A 23,528-nucleotide genomic window follows, 5' to 3' on the forward strand; every position below is an offset into this window, starting at 1 on the left:
TCTTTGTTAAGTTAACTTGGATTTAACTCGCTAGATTTTGCAAAGTGATTGTTTCTGTCATGAAACGATTTAAAAGTATTCGTCGCTTTATCGCATCTTTGTTTTGCTGCTGTCGACGAGATTATGAGGAAGAGGATTGGGCCAGATGGTCATTAATGGACAATGAATGGTTCCCAATGGACATCGATGAAATTCATACCCACTAAAAGTTGTGCGTCCAGATTTATGAGTTCAAAAAAAGATTCAAGAGCAAGATAACTAAACTTTACAAATTGACTTGCTTCAGTTTTATTATGTATTGCGGTGGATTTGATCTAAATTTTGTTTCACAATTAATAATGAGAATAATTGCTTCACAGCCTGACTCTATCTTAGTGCACTGTTTTCAAAGCTTCAGATCCTCTAATCTTCAAGTGACTGATTTCATTTTACAAATGGCTTTATTTCGGAATTTATTCCAACCCGTACAATTTCAGCACATCATGAAGATGCTACATTTCATGATTTCATTACATCATGAAGATGCTACAGGAATGAAAATAAAGATGGAAATAATATGGACGATAGCTCGAGTTAAGAGCACTTGGAGTTATACTGTTTCTGAAGTTTCTACAATTTTCTAATACTCTTCGAAACCATCACAAGTATTATCTTTTTATTTCAAGCTGTGTTCTGAATTTATGATACCTGGTTTCATTTTTGGAGTACGCTAGGTGCATGTCAGGTAGTATGCCTGCTGGTAGCTGAGCAGCCATGTCGAGGTCTTTAGCCAATTGTTCAAAGATCTGTCTTTAAGCGATTTGTCACTATATGATTTCCAGTTATCTTATATACCGTCTAAGGTTTTACATTTCATTTCAATTGGAGATGATTTGATTACACGATGGTCTCTGCGAATCATGAATACACAGAAGTCATGCTAGTTCTGAACAAATTCTCTTCTAAGCACTTTTTTAAGGTCATTAGCTTAAACTTCTTCCCCACTTCTTTACACGCTTTGTAACTATAAAATTTCCACTTATACCAGATACCGTCTCAGGTTTTATATTTCATTTTAAGAGTTGGCCCGAATTCACGAAGACTGTTCTGCAAATCACAAATATGCTGTTAGATATCATGCTGATTCTAAACAAATGTTCTGCAAAACTCTCCCGTCAAAGTCTTAAGCCTAATATTTGACAATGCTTTTTAACGGAATTTCGGACTACATAATTTCTAATTATCTTGGATAACTTCTGAAGTTTTACTTTCCTTATCAAGCTGAATGCTGTCTTTGTTAAAACAACCTTCTTATATTGTATTTAAATTTGGTAGTTTTTCGCTTTATTTTGTAGTTAGTTCTAAAATGATTGTAATATTATATTAAAATTCTGTTCTGTTAACAATATGATAGCTTGTTCTTCTGTTTCTACAGTAAAAGCGCTCTTAAGAGGGATTTCAAATTAATATTGCCAATATTTCAACACATTTGAACACAATTGAACACAATTTGAACACATTTCTACTGAACACAGTTTGAAGTACAAATATTTGAACACAATTTGTGTATAGCATGCTTTTTCTTCAAATGAAATAACTCATTAAAACAAATTTTTTCTTAAGATCTCTTACTTGCCTTTATATGGATAACAATAAAAGAAACAAAATAATCAAACTACAATTAAAAACAACTTTTTGCATTTGAGGTTACAGATTATGTAACAGGCATTTTCCTTCAATTATATTTGAATTACTTGTATTCTCTTAATATGTATCTGCAGCTCTATATGCAGAACATTATGATTTCTGGAAGTATATTTTTTGTCTTAGTCTTCATAAATTATGCATTACTTAATGTTCTATTTAATTTTTAAAAATTTTGTTTCAAATATTTGTTTTATGGTCAATGCATACATATAATTATAGCAAAAAAATATTTGAGCTAGGAATAAAATAAATGAATAAACTCTCCCAAATTATCATAAATAACCATCTTCAATTGATCAAAATACTTGAATTGTAGAAATATTGTTTCAAAAAATTCTAAAATTCGCGTTTGTTTAGTAAAAATGCTGTTTATAGTATTTAAATTTAATTTAATCACTATTTTAAAAATTTCTCTTTGTCACGTAGACGCAAAGATGTTTAATTTTAAATTTCATTATTTCTTTTCATAGTGGTGCTCTTTTGTTCATCTTTTTAAAAAAACCATTTCTGTAAAGTATTTAATTCAGAATCATGAGCTGATTTAGAGCATAAATTTAATTTATACCCCCTATATTTTGGGGGTCTAAAATCCGAATCCGTCGTAAAAAGGGTATGTTTATTCAAGAGGAAGTACGTTTTTGTGTCTGATTTCGTAACTTAAGAAATTGTCGATGCTTATTAATTAGCATATTTGAGGTCACCCCTTCGAGCCATTAAGTTGAGTTCTAGAACGTGACGATCCAATCATGGAGTGTTTTTTTTTGTCACTTGCTCCCACTGTAAATTTGCTTCGTGTTAAAAATAAGTTTAAAACTTAGAATAGTTTTAATCCTTTTGTAAAATTGCATTTTTATATGCATTCTTCTAGCTTAATTCAAAATTTACTCATTTTCGTTACCACTTGTGGGCTAAACTATGACAGATTTCTATTCGTAGTATTATATAAATAGAGAATATTGTATTTATTCTATTATATGAAACTGGTATTTTAAATCTGCAATACTTTTTTTTATTTCTGGTTAAGGTAGTTGCTTAATCCCTGTACTCGTGATACCAAAAGCGTTTCTTAAAGGAATACTTTTCAAAATTTGACAAAACACTCAGGCTTTGGCATTTTTTTTTAGAAATTTCTTTTTAACTCTATGAGAGCATTGTTTAAAAACTCTAAGAATTTTTTTTAATATTTACTTGGACACAAAGGCATCAAATATGTTGATAATTTTTTTAAAATAAATGTTTGGGCGAAATCTAACATCTTGAATTCTTGAAAACTACCCTTCAGCAAAATGGTTGTTGGAAAAATTTTTTTTTGGAAAAGAAACTTTATTGGACATCTTAAACTATTCGTTTTGGACATCTTTAACTGTTAATCCTGAACTTATCGGTACACAATTTTGCAGAGTTATTTAAAGGCAGCTCGGACACATTCTGTGTTAATTCTTTTGATGACTGAATAGACATTGAACAGTCAATCGAGATCAAGATTAACATTTTCGGTTTGGTACAATGGTGTTTGATGGTGATTGTAAGCTGCATCTTATACCCGTTTCAGATTCACAAGTTCATATATGAAATATGATTTGAAAGGTAGGTTTTNTCTTTAACTGTTAATCCTGAACTTATCGGTACACAATTTTGCAGAGTTATTTAAAGGCAGCTCGGACACATTCTGTGTTAATTCTTTTGATGACTGAATAGACATTGAACAGTCAATCGAGATCAAGATTAACATTTTCGGTTTGGTACAATGGTGTTTGATGGTGATTGTAAGCTGCATCTTATACCCGTTTCAGATTCACAAGTTCATATATGAAATATGATTTGAAAGGTGGGTTTTTTTTAAAAATTTTACATGAATAGTGAAGAAATTTTTTATATTGCGTGGAAGACAGTCTACGGTCTTGTGCAAGTTAGTGGTTACGTTGACAATGTATTTTGTTTCTCTAACTGGTGATCCAGCACCCAGTTCTCGTATTTGCATGAAAGGGGTTCGGAGAGTCACCATTCGCTCTTCGGTAGGGTTCAATTCTCTCAACCACTTTGGTACTTTTGTGAGGTGACGTGCTTTATGCTTGGGTTTGCGAACGAAATCCTTTCGTTTTTCCGTTTGTGTGTAACGCTTAAGTTATTCCGATCTACGTCTTTTGGCTTTGGCTTTTTCAGCCTCGGCAAGTTTAAGCCTGGCATCGTTTTTTTCTTGCTTCAACTCCAAATTTTAGGAACGTGTCAATCAGTTTGAGATCCTCTTTATTTGTGATATTCACCTGAATTAGTATTGAAAATGATACAGTTTGAGTTGGAATGTCTGATTCTTAATTAAAACAATAAAAGCAAAAATATCGTTTAAATGATTAAATTCTCTTTTATTCACAACTCAAGAAGTATTTATGGGATCTCTCTGGTCCCATATCTCATAATTAAACTCACCAACTTAATGCATATCAAACTTAAAAGTGAAATAAAGAATTAAAAAAAAATTATCAAACAGCAGCAGTCGCCATAGCAACGCAGCGCACTGCTGATTATTACTCTTGATTATTGTAGTTGAAAAGTGAGGACGCCATTAAACCCAAACTAAGACCCATTTTGCCAATGGGTAAAAATCCAGATATTTCATGTTACCTCTAGTCAGTTATTTTACAGATTATATAGCTTATGTGTAGAATAACTAGGGTGATTCTTCAAAGTGACAACATTGTTTCCATTCTTCAAATTATACCGCAATCCGCAAACTACGTAGATAATCTGTCTATTGTCAACCAGGGAATTGTTAAACTGAAAATAAGATCTTTGCTGCAACAACAGCTATGTTTCCGTACCCTTAAACTAACGTAATGCTATTTATTTTTTGCTGTCTAAAATTCAAGAGAATACAGTCAAGTAATGAAGATTAGTTGATAAAAATTGAAACAAATAAAAAAAAAAGATTTGGGTCAAGGTATTCTAGTGGTTAGGTTAGAGAATCGAATGTAATGCTAGCAGAATCTGTGGAATCGATTGTCCTGTGGTCGAGTGCCATGAGCACAGGGATCTGGAGAAAATTCCCTTCCTCTTCAGAGTTCCCCTTCTAAATTGAGGAGGTAGATGGCCCCACGGATAGATGGCAGCACTCTACAAATGAGTGGTGCTGCCATCTATCCGCGGGGTTCTGAGCTGGGAAGTACTTTCCCCCTTGCGGCGCGCTCTTGTCAAACGGAAGGTGTACTTTCTTGACTTAAATCACAAAAAGACAATGACTGACGAGTTTGGATAGCTAAAGTATCATTAGAAACAACAACAAGCGGATTAATTTATTGCAATTAATGAAAGAATGTCATTTATTTATTTTTCGGTACCTCAAGAATCAAGTTTAAAAAAATCGACAAATTCGTAGACAGAATGAGTGAAAAAAAAATGTTTGGATTTACAAAATAGGGTAGCAGTTGAAGTGAATATTATACTTTACAATATTAAAATAACGCATTATTATTATATTGTAATATTGTGCACATTATTCATTGCATCTTACAATATTATATTGAAATAATTTTCCTTAATTATTGTAATATGTATGATAGTTCCGAAAATGAAAATTAAGTATTTTTTTTTTTTATATAAAATGTACAATATACTTCAATATATATATATTTTTGAAGAGTTTCTGCATCATAAAAAACGAAAACTCCATTGTTAATGACATTACCGACATACCAAATATATTGAAATCATAAAATTTTTAATTTTACCATTTAATCTTTTAACTGCTTATCTCTTTAGTAAGACGTAACCTGTGCCTGATTAAATCACCTCTGCTTTTTGCCATCCCTGTTTCTTTTTTTATCCTACATCGAAGGTATGCTATTGTGATACCAAAACCTATATATGTTTGAATGAAATTTTTACAATTTGTGATTTTATGCGTTGCTTTTAATGAATGTTACGCCAATGTACGCCAGAAAATAATCTCTTTAAACTTATGACATACTTTAGTAAGACTATTTATGAAAAGTGATACGAATTATTTAACATGTTAAAGATATAAGGTAAAGATATATGTTGGCAAAATAGTTTAGATGTTAAACAAAGTCCATTTATCACCCAATCATTTGCGATGAAGTAGGTCCATATTTCGAAGTAAAGAGATTCGTAAAAAATTAAATGCCAATGTTTTAGAACTATTCCTCTTTTCCTAACCATTTAGACATGGACCAGTGGTCAATGGGATGAAATCTCCATGAATGTGACAGGCCATACATCAACTTCAACGAGTTTTCTCTGTACCATTTGACAAATAGCCTCGAAATAGCCCTACAAGTATCCACTGAAGCATATTACTTATATCACAGACTTACTCAGATAATAAAAAAAAGAGAGAATTTTATGAATATTCATGTTTTTAAAAGTTGTAATAAATTTTTTAAACTAAATCAGCAATTTTAAGGTATACTGAAAAATCATGTTGAAACTTTTATCGTTATTTCCATCATGATACAAAATTATCTATAGATATTACGAATTAATACACATTTCATGAAAACTGAAGTTTTCAATTTTAAAATCTTAGAGATAGCGAATTTTAGGAATTTTTATTGCTAAAAATAGAAGAATGGCATTACTTATAACTATAAATTAAATTACTGCTGCGTATTTCAGTTATGATTGACATAGAATTGGTTGCAAAGTGTTTTTATTATGTTTGTTATATTTTTGAATTAATAATTTTGATTATTAATGTACGTAGAATTTCCTTTAGATTGCTATAACTTGCTTTTAACTGGCATTAAAATAGTTCTATCGAACTATTAGTGTATTTTTCTATCAGTTGGGGAAAAAATATTGGATTTTTAATTGCTTTCACCTTCAGTAAAAATCTGAAAACTTTGTGTGCAAAGTTACCCCAATTATGAGGGTACTTGTGCCCACCAGATGTTTTTATCAAAAATTACATCTAAAGAGTTGGCAAATAAAGTTAAAATCTTTTCATTACTTTCAGTAAATGTTCAAGTACCTGATGGACAAAGCTATTTAGACAACGCAAATAACTTAGCCCACAAGATGTTTTCTATCGAAAAAAGCATCTAAAGTCAATCTCTGCGAAATGCCACTTTTTCCAGGGTAACATAAACAAAAATAATTTGAGAGCAGTTGAAAGTTCACCTTTTATTTATTACTAATTTACAAATTTGGATCCTCTGAAAATTGTAATTAGACCTGCAATTTATATATACTTAACGCAAAATGATGGCAGTTTGATGAAAACATAAAGAGCATCCTCTCATCTCTGCCTAGCAACGCCACTTTAAGTGCCTAAAAAATATCTTTCCGATTCCATTATATATTTTCACTGCGAGGGTCACTTTTTTAGTGTAAAAGTAAATTTTGTCACTTGAAAGTTTCGAAATCCTATCACTGTGATCGTGATAAAATTGTTTTTCGATTTTGTGCCGTTTTCTTTAACAGTATGCTTGTCAAGAGGTCATATGTGTGTAGTCTCCCTGTGCGACAGTTAAGATTTGAAACGATGGTTTCAGAAACCTCAAGGCATGTTGATGTGTAATTCTTAAAACATAGACATTTCTGTTTTTATGCTTTTTTTAAAAATGACATTTTTGAAGCATAAAGAAAATTCAAATGTAACAGAAACAGAGAATTTTTTTTCTCTCCTTTCAATTGTCTTTTTATATTTTTGTACCATAAAAGTAAGTCTATAACAGAAGCGTAGTAGAAGGTTTTTAACTTACGTTACTGAACCATAGGAATAAGTCTAAAATAACAAAAAACTTTAAATTTCTTTTTTTTTTGCAATTCTTTTCTTTTATAATTCAGTACAATAAAAATAAGTTTGAATAATAATATAACATATTATAGAATTGAACAAGAATATAGAATATTATAGAATAAATTAAACACTTCATTTACCTACTGTCTACATGTTATTTTTCAAAAATAACATGGCAAAAACACTGCTAAAAATACAAATCATTCAAGCATTCCTGATTTGTAAATATGCACGTTTAAAATAAAATCACGAATAATTATACTTTAAACATGTTTGTTTGAAAATTAAATTATATACTAAATGCATGTATAGATTATTTAAAAGTCTTACGAGGCATCCCATTTGTAAAATAGTTTAATGATTTTAATCACGCTACATTTAGATAGTTCCTGATGTTTAACTTAAGTTAGAGAGTTACGACAATAGCTACAAAATTGTCCGAGCCATTGGAGTAGCGAAAAAGATTGTGGAGTATAGTTACCACACTTGGCGATACATCTTTGCATTCTCACTTTCAGCATTAGCTTCACAATTAGTTTATGACTAGTCTAGATGACTTTAACCCCTTGACGTATTATTAAAACTCTAAACTGTGCGGAATTATTAATTTCCTGGTATAGAAATTAGCTTTAATTGCACTCACTCTTAACAACTCGAAACGGAATGTTGACAGAGATGCCAACTGCTCCGGACGCGCCAAAATAATTAAATATAATTAAAGTATAGCTTGACATAACTACTATAAAGTGGTGAATTATATAAGCCTACGAATTATTTAAAAATAATGGAGGATAAAAATCTGCTAAATTGAATTTATTACAATTGATAAACTACCTCTTTAAAATATTTATTTGCTGTCCGTAGCAAGTTGGCATGTCTGCGTTGAAGACGTCTGAGACACGTCATTTATTGTTTTGACATAAGAAACAAATGACGTCTCCCAGACGTCTTCGTATGTCAAGGGATTAAGTTCTTTCCTATGTCAATGCAAGATAAATTAATTTCTTGACCACTGTCAGCAAAATTTATCACGACATAATCGTCAAAGAGAATTTATCTTCAAATTTTTTTTCTGACGAGAATAAAACTAGCTAGAGTACTCAAATTTAAATTGAAGCTCTACGCTGGATTAAAATACTATTTACAATAATTTCCCGACAGTTAAAAGAAGAATTTATAGCGAAACGTTGCCAATGAAATGTTTTTAACACCTGTCAAATTTCCAACTACTGTGATTTATAGCGCGCTAGTATTCTAAGAGTACATCCATGCGTGATGATAGTACAAGTTTCAATCATTTCTTGATCACTACCATCGGAATTTATCACCATATTATCGCAAATTTCATTGATCACTGGTAAGCATTTTGACTATTTTATGACTAATTAAATAATTGTTTCCGACAACTTTGCCCCAGACAGAATTTATCGTTTTATTATTGCAACAAGAAATTGAAAGTCAATCGTCAATTTAAACTACCGTCTGATTATCTAGTGCTCTGACATTATACATGGATAGTTCTGTATTGGATTAAACCTGAAGTTTCAATCATTACCTGGACATTACACATAGTTTCGCCATTTTGTAGATAAATGGAATTTTTCTACAATCCAAATTTCGACTAGTTTCCAATTAACTAGAGTGCTCAAATTTGAACTGGAGGCTTTGTGTACAACTATAGTTCAATGATTTCGTAAATGATGCCGAAATGTATCCCCAAATCGAAATTTCAATCACTTTGAAATAAATTTAAAATGTTTCGTCAGACCTAAGACAAAATCCATAATCATCATTTTCGCAATACAATTCATCACCACCTATAATCAGTATCCAAAGTCTTTCGAGAAATGAGAAACAACAAGATGTTCAGGTGTGTCAAAAATAAAATATTTTATCTTTTTTAGTTCGCTGGAAAAACGCAACTTTTACATTTTTGTCATTTTAACACAAATCCTATTTTAAATAGGAAAAAAACTTTTATAATTATCTCTATATTGCTCAACTTATTGAATGCGTATTTTTAGAAAAATATGTATAGTGAAATAACGAAAATAAAATCTTAATTAAGAGAAAATAAATAGTAAAAACAATTTTTTCATAATACTAATAAATAAAACACTTTGTAAATAAATAAAAAAAACTCATGAAGATTCAGAGTAATATCATTTATAAATTATACTAGTCTACAGAAATGTGTTTATTTTGACTGAGTTACTGTCATATCGGTAGGGGCAATTTAATTCATTTTCTTATTAAAGGCCTGGTTTCTTTAAGGACTGGTTTCTTAGGACAGGACGCCTTCAGCTGGAAATCGGCGCTAACCTNGTTGACGTCCCGCTGACGCCCAGATAAGGCGCTTGTCCTAAGAAACCAGACCTTAACTATGTTTAGTTCTCTGAACTACTAACTTCCTTCAACCAACCAACTATCAAATACAAGATCTTCATTTCCTCTGGTCTATATAAATTTATTTATTTTGACTGAGTTATTGTCATACTTGGAGGGAGAGTTTAACTCATTTATCTTATAGGACAAATTTAGAAAACTAAATATAGTTAATATAACTCGAAGTTGTTTCTTTTTCTCGATATAATATTCTCCTTAATCGTACCATTGATTCTTTAACATAGTACTTATTTTAAGTAAATTTTGAAAATATTTTTAGTAATTATGTATAACACCATCAGGATCGTGATCACGTATTCGTAATCGCGTGATCACCCCGATATTATCAATGAAACGAGCCATTCTGACTTTTGCGGCCCTAAGATTACATGGACGTGATCACAATCCGGCAGCTCTGGTATTACATGCCGTATATACACGTCCTCTTTAGTATGCATATTCTCGCAGCTTGAGCTTCCGGAAGCACTTATTTCACCTTTCGCTGGTCCTTCTAAACGAGTTAGTCCTTTTTCGTTCGCAAATCAGAACTTATTGTGCATATTTTTATACAAACTTTGAAAAAAATTATTTTTGATAAGTACGTTTTAATGTTCATATCGTATGAAATGTAAGTTAGATTTAAAATGAAATAGACATTATTTTCAATAAAAATATTTTCGAAAATTCACGAATAATTTCGGCAAATGAGGATGAAATAATAAGGAATTAGATCTAATAATTTCAATACCTTTGCATGAACAAAGCTGACTTCACTAATGTATTTCTCTAAGGTCTGCTCTAATATTCAAAGCACAATGGCACTCGTGTACTTAACATTCATTTGAAGATGGCCTCTGCCTCATTTGTAAGCAATGATTGCGTGGAAATAACGTGCACCTGTTTAGAGTACACGCATAAACCCCACCATTTTGAATCTGATAGTCGCCAAAATCTCTAATTCATCATTTTGGCGATGAAACACCTTTAATTTAGCGTCTTAACTCATTAACAAACAGTTGTATTCATATGTATGGGTAGTAAGAGATTTTTTAGAGCCTACAGTGGTGTGAAAATTTATTTTTCCATAATAAGGGTTAATTTTTGTCACGTTGCGCTCTCGTGAGCTCCAGTTTGATTTGAACGAAACTTAACGACACAATTTTAATGAAATCGGTCTAAGGATTAAGATGGAAGAGATTTTTAAATATACGGCAATTTTAAATTTACCGTATCTTAAATAAACGACATTTTCAAAATTGGATAACTCAGAAACTAATGCACCGATTTAATATTTTGGCATATAAATTATTCTTTAAGATAAAGTAAAAATTTGTACATACTGCAATTCAAAACTTCTTTGATTATTTTTATTATATAAAGTAATAAAAAAAAATAAAAAAAGTTCTTAAAAATTATATTCTTACAGAATTATTTTTAGATAAATGAATTTCATTGTACTAAATTTTTTGATTCCTTTAAAGTGTTTCGAAATTTTCAACAGCAAATGTTAATGTAGTGAAATGCGCAAATAATGAATTAACATTAAAGGTTCTAAGCTTTCGACTGCATTATTAGACTATTAAGACCAAGTTAAATAAAAATTCCCAAGAAATGGAAGCAGTAAGATATTACTCGATTAAAAATATCAAAATTCTTCAAAAATGCACTGATGGATATAAAAGTTGTTCCAAGCGTTCAAAAATTGGCACTCTTTCTCAAGATTTGCCTGACGTGAAAGATAATTAAAATATGAAACGTAAAATTATCACAGGAAAATTAAGAAAAAAGGTGAAAAACAAAACCGGAAAATCACAGCAGTCGACAGTGAAACAAAAATAAAAACGAAAAAAATAAAACTAGAATCTTTATTTTTATTTAGTTATTTATATTTGCTTCTCTCTCAGCTATTGTGGTTTTATAAGTTTATATTTCACTTTTCATTGGTAACTTTGTCTTATATTTCAAATCACTTGTGTTTCATCTCATTCACTTCAGACAAATCTTGAGAATAGGCGCCTATTTTTGAGAGCTCGGAACATGTCAACCTTTATATCCATCAGCATGTTTTTGAAGCAAGTGAAGTATTTTATATTAGGACCATGTTTTCAAGATTGCGGCTTCTCCTCCCTTCTAATTTGATGGCCACGGATACAAATCTATCGCAGAACTGCTATGTTTATTCGGAGAAAGTATGTTTAGGATCTCATTAAAGTTAAGCCTGTAATGGGTATTGGTAGGCTAAAATCCGATCATTAGATCAGAAGCTATTCAATGCGATTACTTTTTTAGGGCATGGAATTTTATATGAGTAGATATATAATTGTTCAAAAATATTTTATTTTTTGCTACTACTAATAATAGTTTAATAAAAAAAATCATACAAGGTGTTCTCTAATGACAGTCCTTTACATATTTTTAGAATCCTTGTCAAAGAAATATGCCCATTAGAGTTCCCAAACTAATATGTAAGGAAGAAAAGAAAAAGTAATTTTGAAATTAAATGATTCACTACTGAAGAAGGTCGTAAGCATCGAAACCTGTCGCATTGCAGGAGGAAACAAACACGGGTTGGAAGGCAATTAGTTAAGACATTTCCCAATTTCATTAGGCAATCAAACTGACTTTGATGTTATTTATTCCATTCGGCAGACTTCTGTAGCTTATTGTTTGCTTTTTCCTCATTATGCATTAATTTGTAACCTCTATTGTGTTTACTTTTTAAGAACATTTTTTTAAATTTTCGAAAAATGAAATGTTTTGGAAAGGCTGTGATTATGGTACACCATATATAATTCTTTGTTCACTGTGTTTTATTTTAAAGGGAAAATGACGAAAACCGACAGTTTGTTTCTTCTGAAATTAAATTGATGGTCAAACTTGGTATTATGAAAAACCGAATAATATCAATACCGATAAGTCTAGGAGCTTAGCAGTAACAGTTATACTTTAGTTTATGTATAAAAAGAATAAAATTTCAAAATTTTAAAAAATTTTGTTAAACATGAAAATTTTGCATTTTCTTAAACACCGTAGATTGTGTGGTTTAACTTATAATTTCCTTAATGCTAAATTGTGATTAACTCAACATTTTACAGTAATTTTGTATAGATGGTTTATACTGCTATACATACTATCATATAAGAGATATAAAACTGACGATAACAAGTTAACTAAATTCTTATGCAAAATATATACACATGTTTAGACAATTGAACAAAAGAAATTGCGTTTAACAAAATGAACAAAAATTTACCTTAATTTTAAAATTTTATGGATGCTATTTACTTAATGGTAATTTGAAGTATACACTTGAGGCTGTTTAACGATGGTATATTAGACTTCATTCAATGTTTGTGGAAGAAAATTTAAATCTTCCTCAATATTCTGCTGTTTTAGTACATTTTCTTTAAGAGTGTTTCTCATAACTCTAACTATTGGATGAAACAATATGAAATGCTGTACTTTTTTACACAAATATTCTGACATCAACATTTTTTTAATGTGATCATTAAGTTTTGAATTATTTTAAGTTAAATTTTAAGGTTATTTTTGTGTCATAGTGCAGCGAAAACTATTCTATAAACTATATTCTTTTTTTGCCACCACGTACTCTTATATGTTTGAAAATTATTAACTCGTTTTACTTTGTTTAAATGTCGAATTAGTTTCGGTTTAGTTAAATAGTTTGCATTCTCGGTTCTGTAAATGTTTTGGTGCAAACAAAACTCAAACTGTCGCAAAATTATATATTTTTTGTAATTAAGTAATTCTATGACTGAATGCAAAACTTTATTTTTAAGTTTCAAATTAGTTTCGGAGCTATTAAATTTTAAAATTTTGGTTTGCGTTTCTTTGGTGTTTTCGCATATAATTCCGAAAGTTGAAAATTGTAATTCAAAAATCTAACTATTTAAAGTAAAATAATTAAGAAATATGACGTATTGTTATTTGCTTCGAGCTTTGCATTAGCAGTAACAAATACCTAAATAAGTAAAAATGTTCCATTTTGTGACTAAAAGTAGATGTCTTAATTTTTCTTGAGTATTCCTTATTGGGAATTAAATAAATATTTTTTGATGTAATAGTTAAAAGTTCGATTCTTTCAACTCTTAATATACTTAACTATCACACTCTGCATTTTAAAGCTTTACATTTTATTACGTCAAAGAATATAGAGTATAAGAAAAAAAATAAAATTGTACAACCCACCTCATTACGTAAAGAAAACTATTATGCATAAAACATCTAGTCGTGCGAAACGAGATAAATTTATTTCGTGGCAATAGTAAATAAAAAAAAAAATTACCTTTTAATATGAAGACACTGATTAATAACTCTCCTGATGTATGCGCAAATAATTACTAAGTTACATTACCGCCAACTAATGATGTGCTTTATTTTCATTTTTCAACCTTCATTGCTTAACGAGTAGTAAATTATTATCTCGGTTTTGTTAGATAATTAATAGATGTCGTGTTCGAAAATAAGAAAAATGCTTTAGAAAGTAAGTTTGGAAACACATAAAATCTGATTGTATTGCACCCATCTGATTTTATTTAGTTTTTATACTTCTCTTAAATGTATTTTAGAAGTTAGGTGACTTTAAAATTGTTCTAACGTAGTTATACGGTAGTAGTTTAATTTATTTGCAATAACTTAGTTGTATTTTTAGTTGCATAAATTTACTTTCAGTTACTTAATTGTAATTTCAGTAATTTAATTGTATTTGTAGTAATATAGCTATAATGACATCGTTGTGCTTGTAGCTACTTTTATACTTACAGTTACTTTGTGTTTACTGGCAGTTACTTTGCGTTTCTGCTTGCAATTACTGTGTTTCTGCTTGCAATTACTGTGTTTCTGCTTGCAGTTACTGTGTTTCTGCTTGCAGTATTTCTATACCTACTTGCAGTCACTTTGTTCTATAGAAGTACAGAAGTAAATGAAAGTATGAAAGAGATACTACATACTGTACCAGAGATTGTCAATCATTCAAATCTAATGAATCAATTAACCGTTTCCTTTAAGAGCTGCTAAAGGACGCGGTTTTTTTTGGCCAAATTATTTATATTCACTTTATAAATTATTTTCATACTAACAAACAATCCCTCAATGGGAACACTTCTATCTAAATCTCGTCAAGATTCCCACTATTAGCCTTCATTATTTACAGAGTTCTTGAAGGCCAGTGAGTAGCTGAAGAGTTCAGTTAAAGAGCCGGTTAACTGACTTTTGTTTTTAATATATGTATGTGAAGACGTAGCTTACAAATTTTTGGTGGTTCTATTTATTTGATTCTAACTCCTTCAAAAAGGAAGATTTTAATGATTTTTGTGCTCAGTATTTGCTTGTTTTCACAGATGGCTTTGAATGTTTTCCATCTAAGATAACTTTATTTGAATAAATATACATATGTTTAGGCTTATGTTCATAGAGTAAAAGTTTCGCAACCTTAATTTGAAACAGACTGGTATCAAATTTTATCTAGCCTTGTTAGTTCGAAAAGCGATCAAAAATTATTCTGACGTAGCGTGAGCTCTACTTTCACGGATCGAGCACTACTTGCACGTATCGCTTTAATTGACGCTTTNTAATATATGTATGTGAAGACGTAGCTTACAAATTTTTGGTGGTTCTATTTATTTGATTCTAACTCCTTCAAAAAGGAAGATTTTAATGATTTTTGTGCTCAGTATTTGCTTGTTTTCACAGATGGCTTTGAATGTTTTCCATCTAAGATAACTTTATTTGAATAAATATACATATGTTTAGGCTTATGTTCATAGAATATAAGTTTAGCAACCTTAATTTGGAACAAACTGGTATCAAATTTTATCTAGCCTTTGTCCGAAAACCGATCAAAAGTTATTCTGACGTAGCGTGAGCTCTACTTCACGGACTATATATTTCGCCTGCATGTATCGCTTTAATTGACGAGAAATCGGTAATTTTTGATTTAAAAAAAAGTTTTCGTTTAACTAGTGCTAATTGTGGTCAAAATGTAAAGTCATTTCGTTATATTTAAAAGTATTTCTGAAATAAAATAAAAGTATTTTTATTAGCTTTACTACAAAAGATATTTAGGTATAGTTAATGAAATACAAATTTAACTTTTTCATCAAAAATTTGCAGTTTCATGCAAATTTAAGTATTTTAATTTATAAAAGTGCTATAAAAGTTTTTTTATAAAACAGTTATGGTATTTTTCCCCCTATCGTGGTAAACTACGCGTTCATGACCAGTTACACGATTTTTATTTTTCGTAATTTAGGTTACCACCAAGAATTTTCAACTTTGAACACCAATCCACTCCGTGAATACGCAGCTTTTTTTAAAATTCCCAACTTCTTAGCCTTAAAGCTAGCAGACAAAAGAACGCCTGTTTAAAGAGCAAGGTCGCAGTTAACTTCAACAAGAATTCTTCTAAGCGAAACTAAATAGCAATTGCGCGAAATGGAGGAAAAAATCTCGTATACCTCTCGTGGTAAGTTGTATGCCAATGGAGCTCTGATATGTTTCGGCTAAAGTATAATTTACATCAGCACGGTAATCTGCTGCCAAGGATTCGTTCATATATAGACTTAATCTGTCTCCTTTGAGCAATGCCGATTTTTATGAAAAACTATGCCTTAGTTTTGTCAAACATATAAGTATGCTTATCATTTCGGATTTAATATTTTAAGCGTGAGCACACATCTAAAAGATTGTTGTTGAGCCCCTTCTTATTTTCACTTAAAAAATGTTCTGAAAAAAAAGAAAAAATTTTGGTTATAGATATATTACTAATATGTTAATTGGTGTGTTTTAATAGCTGCTATATATAGTATACGTATCACGATACCTACTACAAGTACTGGGGAAATAGTATTTTTACTGACCTCTCTCCAAATGGGATAAGTACAGGAGAAAAATTATTGATTATGATAATTTTTGACTATCAGGAGTTGGTCTCGAGCAATAGAATTATGTCAAATGATATGTCATTGTTAGTCTTCATTTTGAGAGGACGAACTTCTAAGAACCTGTTTTGCTCAATCTAATAAAAAGCCATCGAGAAAAGCAACAAATAACTATATATAAATAAAACTAGTATTTTTTTAAGTTATTTAGTTGATTGCGTCCCCATGTCTCTTTTAATTTTGTGCATGATTTTCTAATGTTGATTATTGCCGATTTATTGATTGTTTACATTTATTTGTTTATATTATATTTATTGATTTTTACGTCTTATTAAAAAAACAAACAAACGAGTATTCAGGTAGTAACAATAATAATAAACTGTAAACGTTGCTTAAGTACAAAATAATATTTTCTATGCGACTCAGCTTAAAAGAAAAAAATTAAACTTATTAAAAGGGCAGTGTGTCTGTAACCCAAACTAATGGGAACCAGGAAAAAAATAATTGCATTTTGAAGCTATTTAAAGGTTATTTTTTTCTTGCCTTTTTTAATAAATGATTCGTAAAAACAAATATATATAACTTTCTGTGAAATGTATGAAGCTGCTGTGTGAAATTTCGTTCGATGCCAAGAAAGAGATTTTTTAGTGTTCTTTATTTAATATTTGTCACCAAGTCACTTAGCCGGTTCTTCCATTCAAAGAATACTAAAAAAATAACATTTAGTCGGTTCTTCCATTAAGTATCTTTGAAATGAATAGATTTAGCAACATGTTATTTTGCTAAAAAAGAGCTTTCCCCGAGATATCTCAACTTTTAAAAAATGGCACTTACCCAGTTTTTTCACTATTTAATTTCAACTGTTTCTTTTGCCACTTCCTTTTTCATAGAACGGCCGAAGTTACCCTACTTGATGGTATACATTTTTCTGATTTGTTTTGTACTTTTTTCTGGCTTTAGTATGTAATTAATTGGTAGAATTTTTCTATAGAGCCATATAAAGTTAGGCTTTACAGATAATTAATAAAAATTATAATTTAATAAAGATTAGTCTAAAATATATGGGTTTTTTTACGCAAAAAATTTTGTTTAGCCATCGATTGCTCATAAAAGTTTCTCAGAGTTAATCATTTTTTACTGCTTATGGTTTCCTATACTCTGCTAAAAAAGAGAGCATAAAATATTTATAAGCAGATTTCACAAAAAAGAAAAAAAAACTCCTAAGAAATTGAAATTGTATCCGTAAATCATACTAAATTTCATTTAAGTATGGCTTATATCTACTCAACACAGATCCAGAGATGACCGATATTTGGCTTTAAAGTTTTATGGCTGAATATGTAGGCCGTTCTTGACATATTGGATCTCTTAAGCTTATTCATAATTCAAATCGCCAATATTTGCCAACCTTTAAGCCAATCGGCTTGTTGGGAATCCGCTGCTCTCAGACTTGCTTTCGTCAACTACGTCTAAATTTATGGCCGAAATATTTGTTGGTATCTTACTTCGCATCAAGGCATTTATGGGTTTTGAATTATCGCTTGAATACACGCAAAATACAAATGCTAGGCTAGTTCTTGTCATGGTCAACGATTTAAAGGTCAAGTGTCCGATAAAGAGTTGAGTAATATGGTTAATTTCGTCTAACTTAGATTACAATATTGAATTCAGCTTCAATAATTGATATTTTGTGATATTAAATTGCAATAAAGCATCATGGGCGTATAAGTTTATCTAAGTTGCATATTTGCAATATTATTGGATAAATGCATTTCGCTGCGCACATAGCTTCGATGGTATGTTAATGTGTTTTGCATTCACTTAAACAATAATTTGAGTTTAATATATTATTTCATTGCACATTTTTATGCATTAAAATTTAAAAAAGAAAGTGGCATTAAATTTAGTTTGAATCAAAATATCAAACTTGAAAAGCTAGTGAGTGCAATCAATACGTAAAAGTGGAAACTAGGAATACATTTTAATCTAATGAGTGTATTTTTCACGTTGTTTCAATCAAAATGGTTTAAGGGTAACTTTAAATATGGTGATGAAGAACGTTGATGAAGTGACGATATTAGACCTAAAAATGTAATTTCGCTAAATTAACATATTGTGTTTTATACGGATTCAGATTCTTGATCTTCAAAACATGAGGGGTAACCCCAATCTGGAAATTATGGTTTCAACCGTTTGGTCAAGAGTGTGATCGATCGAAAATTTGAGACTCCTTAAAGTTAATTTTACTTTTTTACGTATTTCTCCATATCGCTAGATCTTTTTAGGTGAATTGAAATGTTTTGCACTTAGTTTTAAAATTACTAATTCCAAAGTTTGAAAGGTAAAACACTACAAACTTTTAAATCATTTTAATAGAGCGTAATTTTAATCGCCGAAATATAAAATTTGAGAATAATCGGTTGTATAGTTTCTGAGCTAGCAATTTTTGTAAAAAAAATCTTGTATTTAAAGCTTGATTTCTAAGTTTATTTTTATTTTGCGAGCAGTGCATTATGGATTTATTACATCTTCACTAGTACTGAATTTGACTTTAGTACAAAACGAATTTATAAAGTATTGTGAAAAAAAAAACTGAAAGTAATTTACAAATATCTGAATGTTGAAGAGCTATATCTTATAATTGTATTTAATACAATCAAAGAAATTCAATAAAATCAGCCTAAATAATAATATAATAAGCTTGATTAGCTTGAATATAATAAGCAAAAATAATAAGCTTGATTTCCAAGTTTTTTTTTATTTTGCGCGCAGTGCATTAGATTTATTACATGTTAACTAGTACTGAATTTGACTTTAGCGCAAAATGAATTTATAAAGCATTGTGAAAAAAAACTGAAAGTAATTTAAAAATATCTGAATGTTGAAGGGCTATATCTTATAATTGTATTTAAAACAATCAAAGAATTTCAATAAAATCAGCGTAACACTGTTGTTACCATAATATTAATACCTTGATTCATAAGAAAGCTTAAAATTACTGAAGGTTTAATAAGGCGTAATATTGAACAATGTTTTCTTTGTAGGAAACTTTGAACAATAGCACAATTCAACACTCCCAAAAATGTTTGCTCAGTTTACTAATCTCATTTCTGAACTGCTTGTTAAATAAATTTTTAATTATTTTATTAGGTTTTGTATTCTGCATATTTTCTACTGACAGATAACTATACATTTTATCGTAAAGTATTTTATTATCTCAAAGATATAATGAAAATCTTAACCGTGAAATAATTGTTTTAATCAGTTAAGTTTTTTTTAAATACTTTTCATACCTTACAGAATTAATGAAGCCAACAATGCGTTTAACAAGTAGAAAATTAGTTCAACCAAATGAGTTTATTTCGTTACGTTAGTTTCATAAAAATTGCTTTACTAACTTTCGAAATTCATTTTCAAAAGAATGTAAAAACAGTTATTTTTATGTAGATTAATTTTAAGATTTAATATATTTTAAGTTACTTTTGTCTACATATTTTCTCGTGTGTTGTGCCTCATTTTACGGAAAAGTATTTCTAATTTATGAACATTATAAGTATTCATTAAGTTATGAACTTTTCAAAATTAAAATATCTTTCACGTATTTTGGCTTTTTATATTTTAAATGGAAGTTTTTCGAAGCATTCACATCATAGTCAAATTAGTTGATACTTTATTTTTATAACATAAAAATTATAAAGCATAAGACATCAAAAAAGATTACGATTAATTATATTAATAATGGAAACTGTCTAAAATTGTACACAAGTTTTAATACTGTTTTTTGTCACAGAATGTTTAAAATTTATGCAAGGTAACTCATTTCAGTGGTTAAAACTGCAACTAGGGGTACAGCACAGCATAAGAATTGTGTTTATGAACGTAATATCAGTTAGTTTTATGAACGGATATAGTTTTATGAACGTAAATATCATCTTACATCTCCAAAGGCTATTTTTCTTTATGGTCTGGCTTTTTTTCGTGCGCATATAAACTGGAACTTTTATCTAATGTTTTTTTTCTAATAATTATTATTAAACAGAGCATTCGAATGGAGCCAAATTTATCTGTTTCATTGTAGTTAGTTAACTTGCAGAGCTGGCCAATTTCCCGTTCAAATCATTCAATTACTATAAAACAGCTGGTCTATTATTGACCAAATCATTCAATTACTGTAAAACAGTTATCTATGTGTCATATGAATTAAATATTTAAAAGCATTTATTACTAAAATTGAAATTATGATTTCGATAAATATGAGAACTGGTTTGAATGCGCCCGAAAAGCCAGTCCATAATTATGTAGCACCCCTAGCGTAATGCGATTGCTATGCTATGGATTCCATGGATTGCTATGCAATTCTCAAACCTTATGATATGCTCTACCTCTCGAAGTTTGTAATAACTGTATTGAATCCCTCTGTAGAGAAATGGAACTAAATTGTGAAAGACCCTTAGAATAAAAAAAAGGGTGACATGGATAAGTACCTTTGATAGACATCTCTATGAGAATAAGAAAAACAAAGTGAAAACCCTAATATCAATGATAGTCAATATTTTCTTTATTATTTCAGTGATAGCGTATGTTTTTCAGTCGTAATTATTTTGACTACCAGGTAGATCTAAAGTTTTTATACCCATGACTGTGAGATTATGAAATCAAACTACAGCTCTCATATCCATGACTAAGAGAATATGGAACCAAACTGCCGCCCTCGTATCCATGACTAAGAGAATATAAAATCAAACTGCAGCTCTCGTATTCATGGCTGTGAGATTATGAAATCAAAGTGAAGGTTTTGTACTATGGCTGTGTGAATATGTAATCTAAGTTAAGTATTGGTATTCATGGCAGTGAGAATATGAAATAGAAGCTAAAAGTAGGTATTCGTGATTGTGAAAATAGGAAATTAAAATCAAGCATTGATAGTTATAATTAGAAGAATGTGATTTGAAAATGCGAAATTGGAATTCGAGATTAAGGAATAGAAGTTGTATTTAAAAGTTTGTTAGAATAGGAAATAATGAGTAACTCATAACGGTGACACAAGTAAAAATAATAACGACAATGAAGTAATCCAATCTTAAATTGAAGAACGTTTTTGAAAATATTTTTCAAAATTAATTACCAACATCCAAAAAAGAAAAAAAATTGCAAATACATGTGACTTTACTTTTAAATATTACATAATTTTAAGTAGAATGGTTATTGATTCAGAAAAAAACATTGTTTAAGTAATTGTTTTTACTATTTTATGTAAATGAAATTCTGAGTGAAGAAATTTTTACTCATCAAGATTTGTAAGGTATTGACAACAAAACGAACAAAATGCTGGTAGAAGTCATAAAATCAATTCCTTACTCAAACAATATTTATTTAAAACAAAATAATGGTTGTAAAGATAAAAGCTTGATTTAAAAAAAATCGAATAAAACTCTAATCTTGATTCAAGAGGGCAAAGATAAAATAAACAAGATCTAGCAGCCCGCACCGACGTTAGGGCGAAATTCTATCAGTGTTCTTAGAACCTGTCTATTTGTGCTTAACAGATAAGCTCGATAGAAAAACCCCTCCCCAACTGATTTTAGGACAAGGGAAATCTAAACTCAAAACGATGCTTGTCTGGAACACTTCTTATTTTACTTCTACTGGAGATGGCAGGATTGTAGCATCTTTTTTTTTTCTTTTTCTTTTTTTTTTTAGATATCCGATCCTGTACTGAGTGTAGTGAGGTACAATTTCAAGTGCAGTGTCATTTTCTTGGCGAAAAAGCCGTTAAGCCTACTTTAGTGAAAGAACTTTCACTCACAGTCAAGTTTGATTTACCAATCTTTAACTAAAGTTTTTGTTCAACAACTTTCCAATTTAGAAAAACCTTTTTTTTTCCTGGAAGAGAGGCAGTCGATATTGTTACAATAATGACAGACTGTGAGATTGATGGCAATTCTTTCATTTCTTTACAATCATTGGATGTTGAAAAGAGTATAATTTATTAGCTTTTTTTCTTGAATGTTGATATTATTAGATGATCCGAACTGTTGTGTTTTTAATATAAATAATGTAAAAAAGAAAATGTTATGTTTTTCAATAGAGTATTCTATTTTGACTGGTAAATCGGGATCAGTAAATAATTTTAAAATTCTATATAAATAAGATATAAACTACAAACTCAGTGGCGCGATAGCCCGTAGAGGGCCAAGGCCTACTGTGCCCATCTCAGTTTTTTTTACCTTGGTCTCTGGGGTGCAGGAGCAGATGTTCCGGTGAGGTGGTCAGCCGAACGCGGAACCCCCAGTGTTTAGTTCCCAAGCAAGCTTGGTACTCATTTATCGACGCACTGAAGTGATGAAAGGCTGAGTCAACTTTGCCCGGTCCGAGGATCGAACTAGGACCCTGAGGCATGACAGCGCGAAGCGCTACCTATATAAGATATAGTGGCTCTAAAATGTTATGTAGCACGAAATGTTAAACTTTTTAAGGGTTTCTTGATCAAGATAATTAAAAAAATAAATATGGATTCCCAATGTGCAAAATTTTGATGGTATCAAGGTGCAATTATAATAGACCCGACTTGCTTCATCGCATCATAATGGAATCTGAGTTTCCTTGACATCTAATTGGAATATTTTGGGTATTGGTATTTTTTTAAAACATTTTTTCTTAACATCAATCAACAGGAAAAAAGAATCTACCAGGGGAATGGAAGAAATAGGCTCAATAAATCCTATGAAATTAAAATCTGTTTTCATGATAATATATCGATTTTTTTTGTTTTTACCAAAACAATTTAAAAACAGCCCTTA

General features: G+C 30.1%; 1 protein-coding gene across 1 annotated transcript in view; it reads right to left on the minus strand.

The window, feature by feature from the left end:
- The window catches only part of LOC107444471 (beta-alanine transporter-like), a 275,373-nt gene that overhangs the window by 19,919 nt on the left and 231,926 nt on the right, over window positions 1-23,528 (minus strand). The window lies entirely within an intron of this gene.

Source organism: Parasteatoda tepidariorum, chromosome 4, assembly GCF_043381705.1.
Source record: "Parasteatoda tepidariorum isolate YZ-2023 chromosome 4, CAS_Ptep_4.0, whole genome shotgun sequence".
NCBI lineage: Eukaryota > Metazoa > Arthropoda > Arachnida > Araneae > Theridiidae > Parasteatoda > Parasteatoda tepidariorum.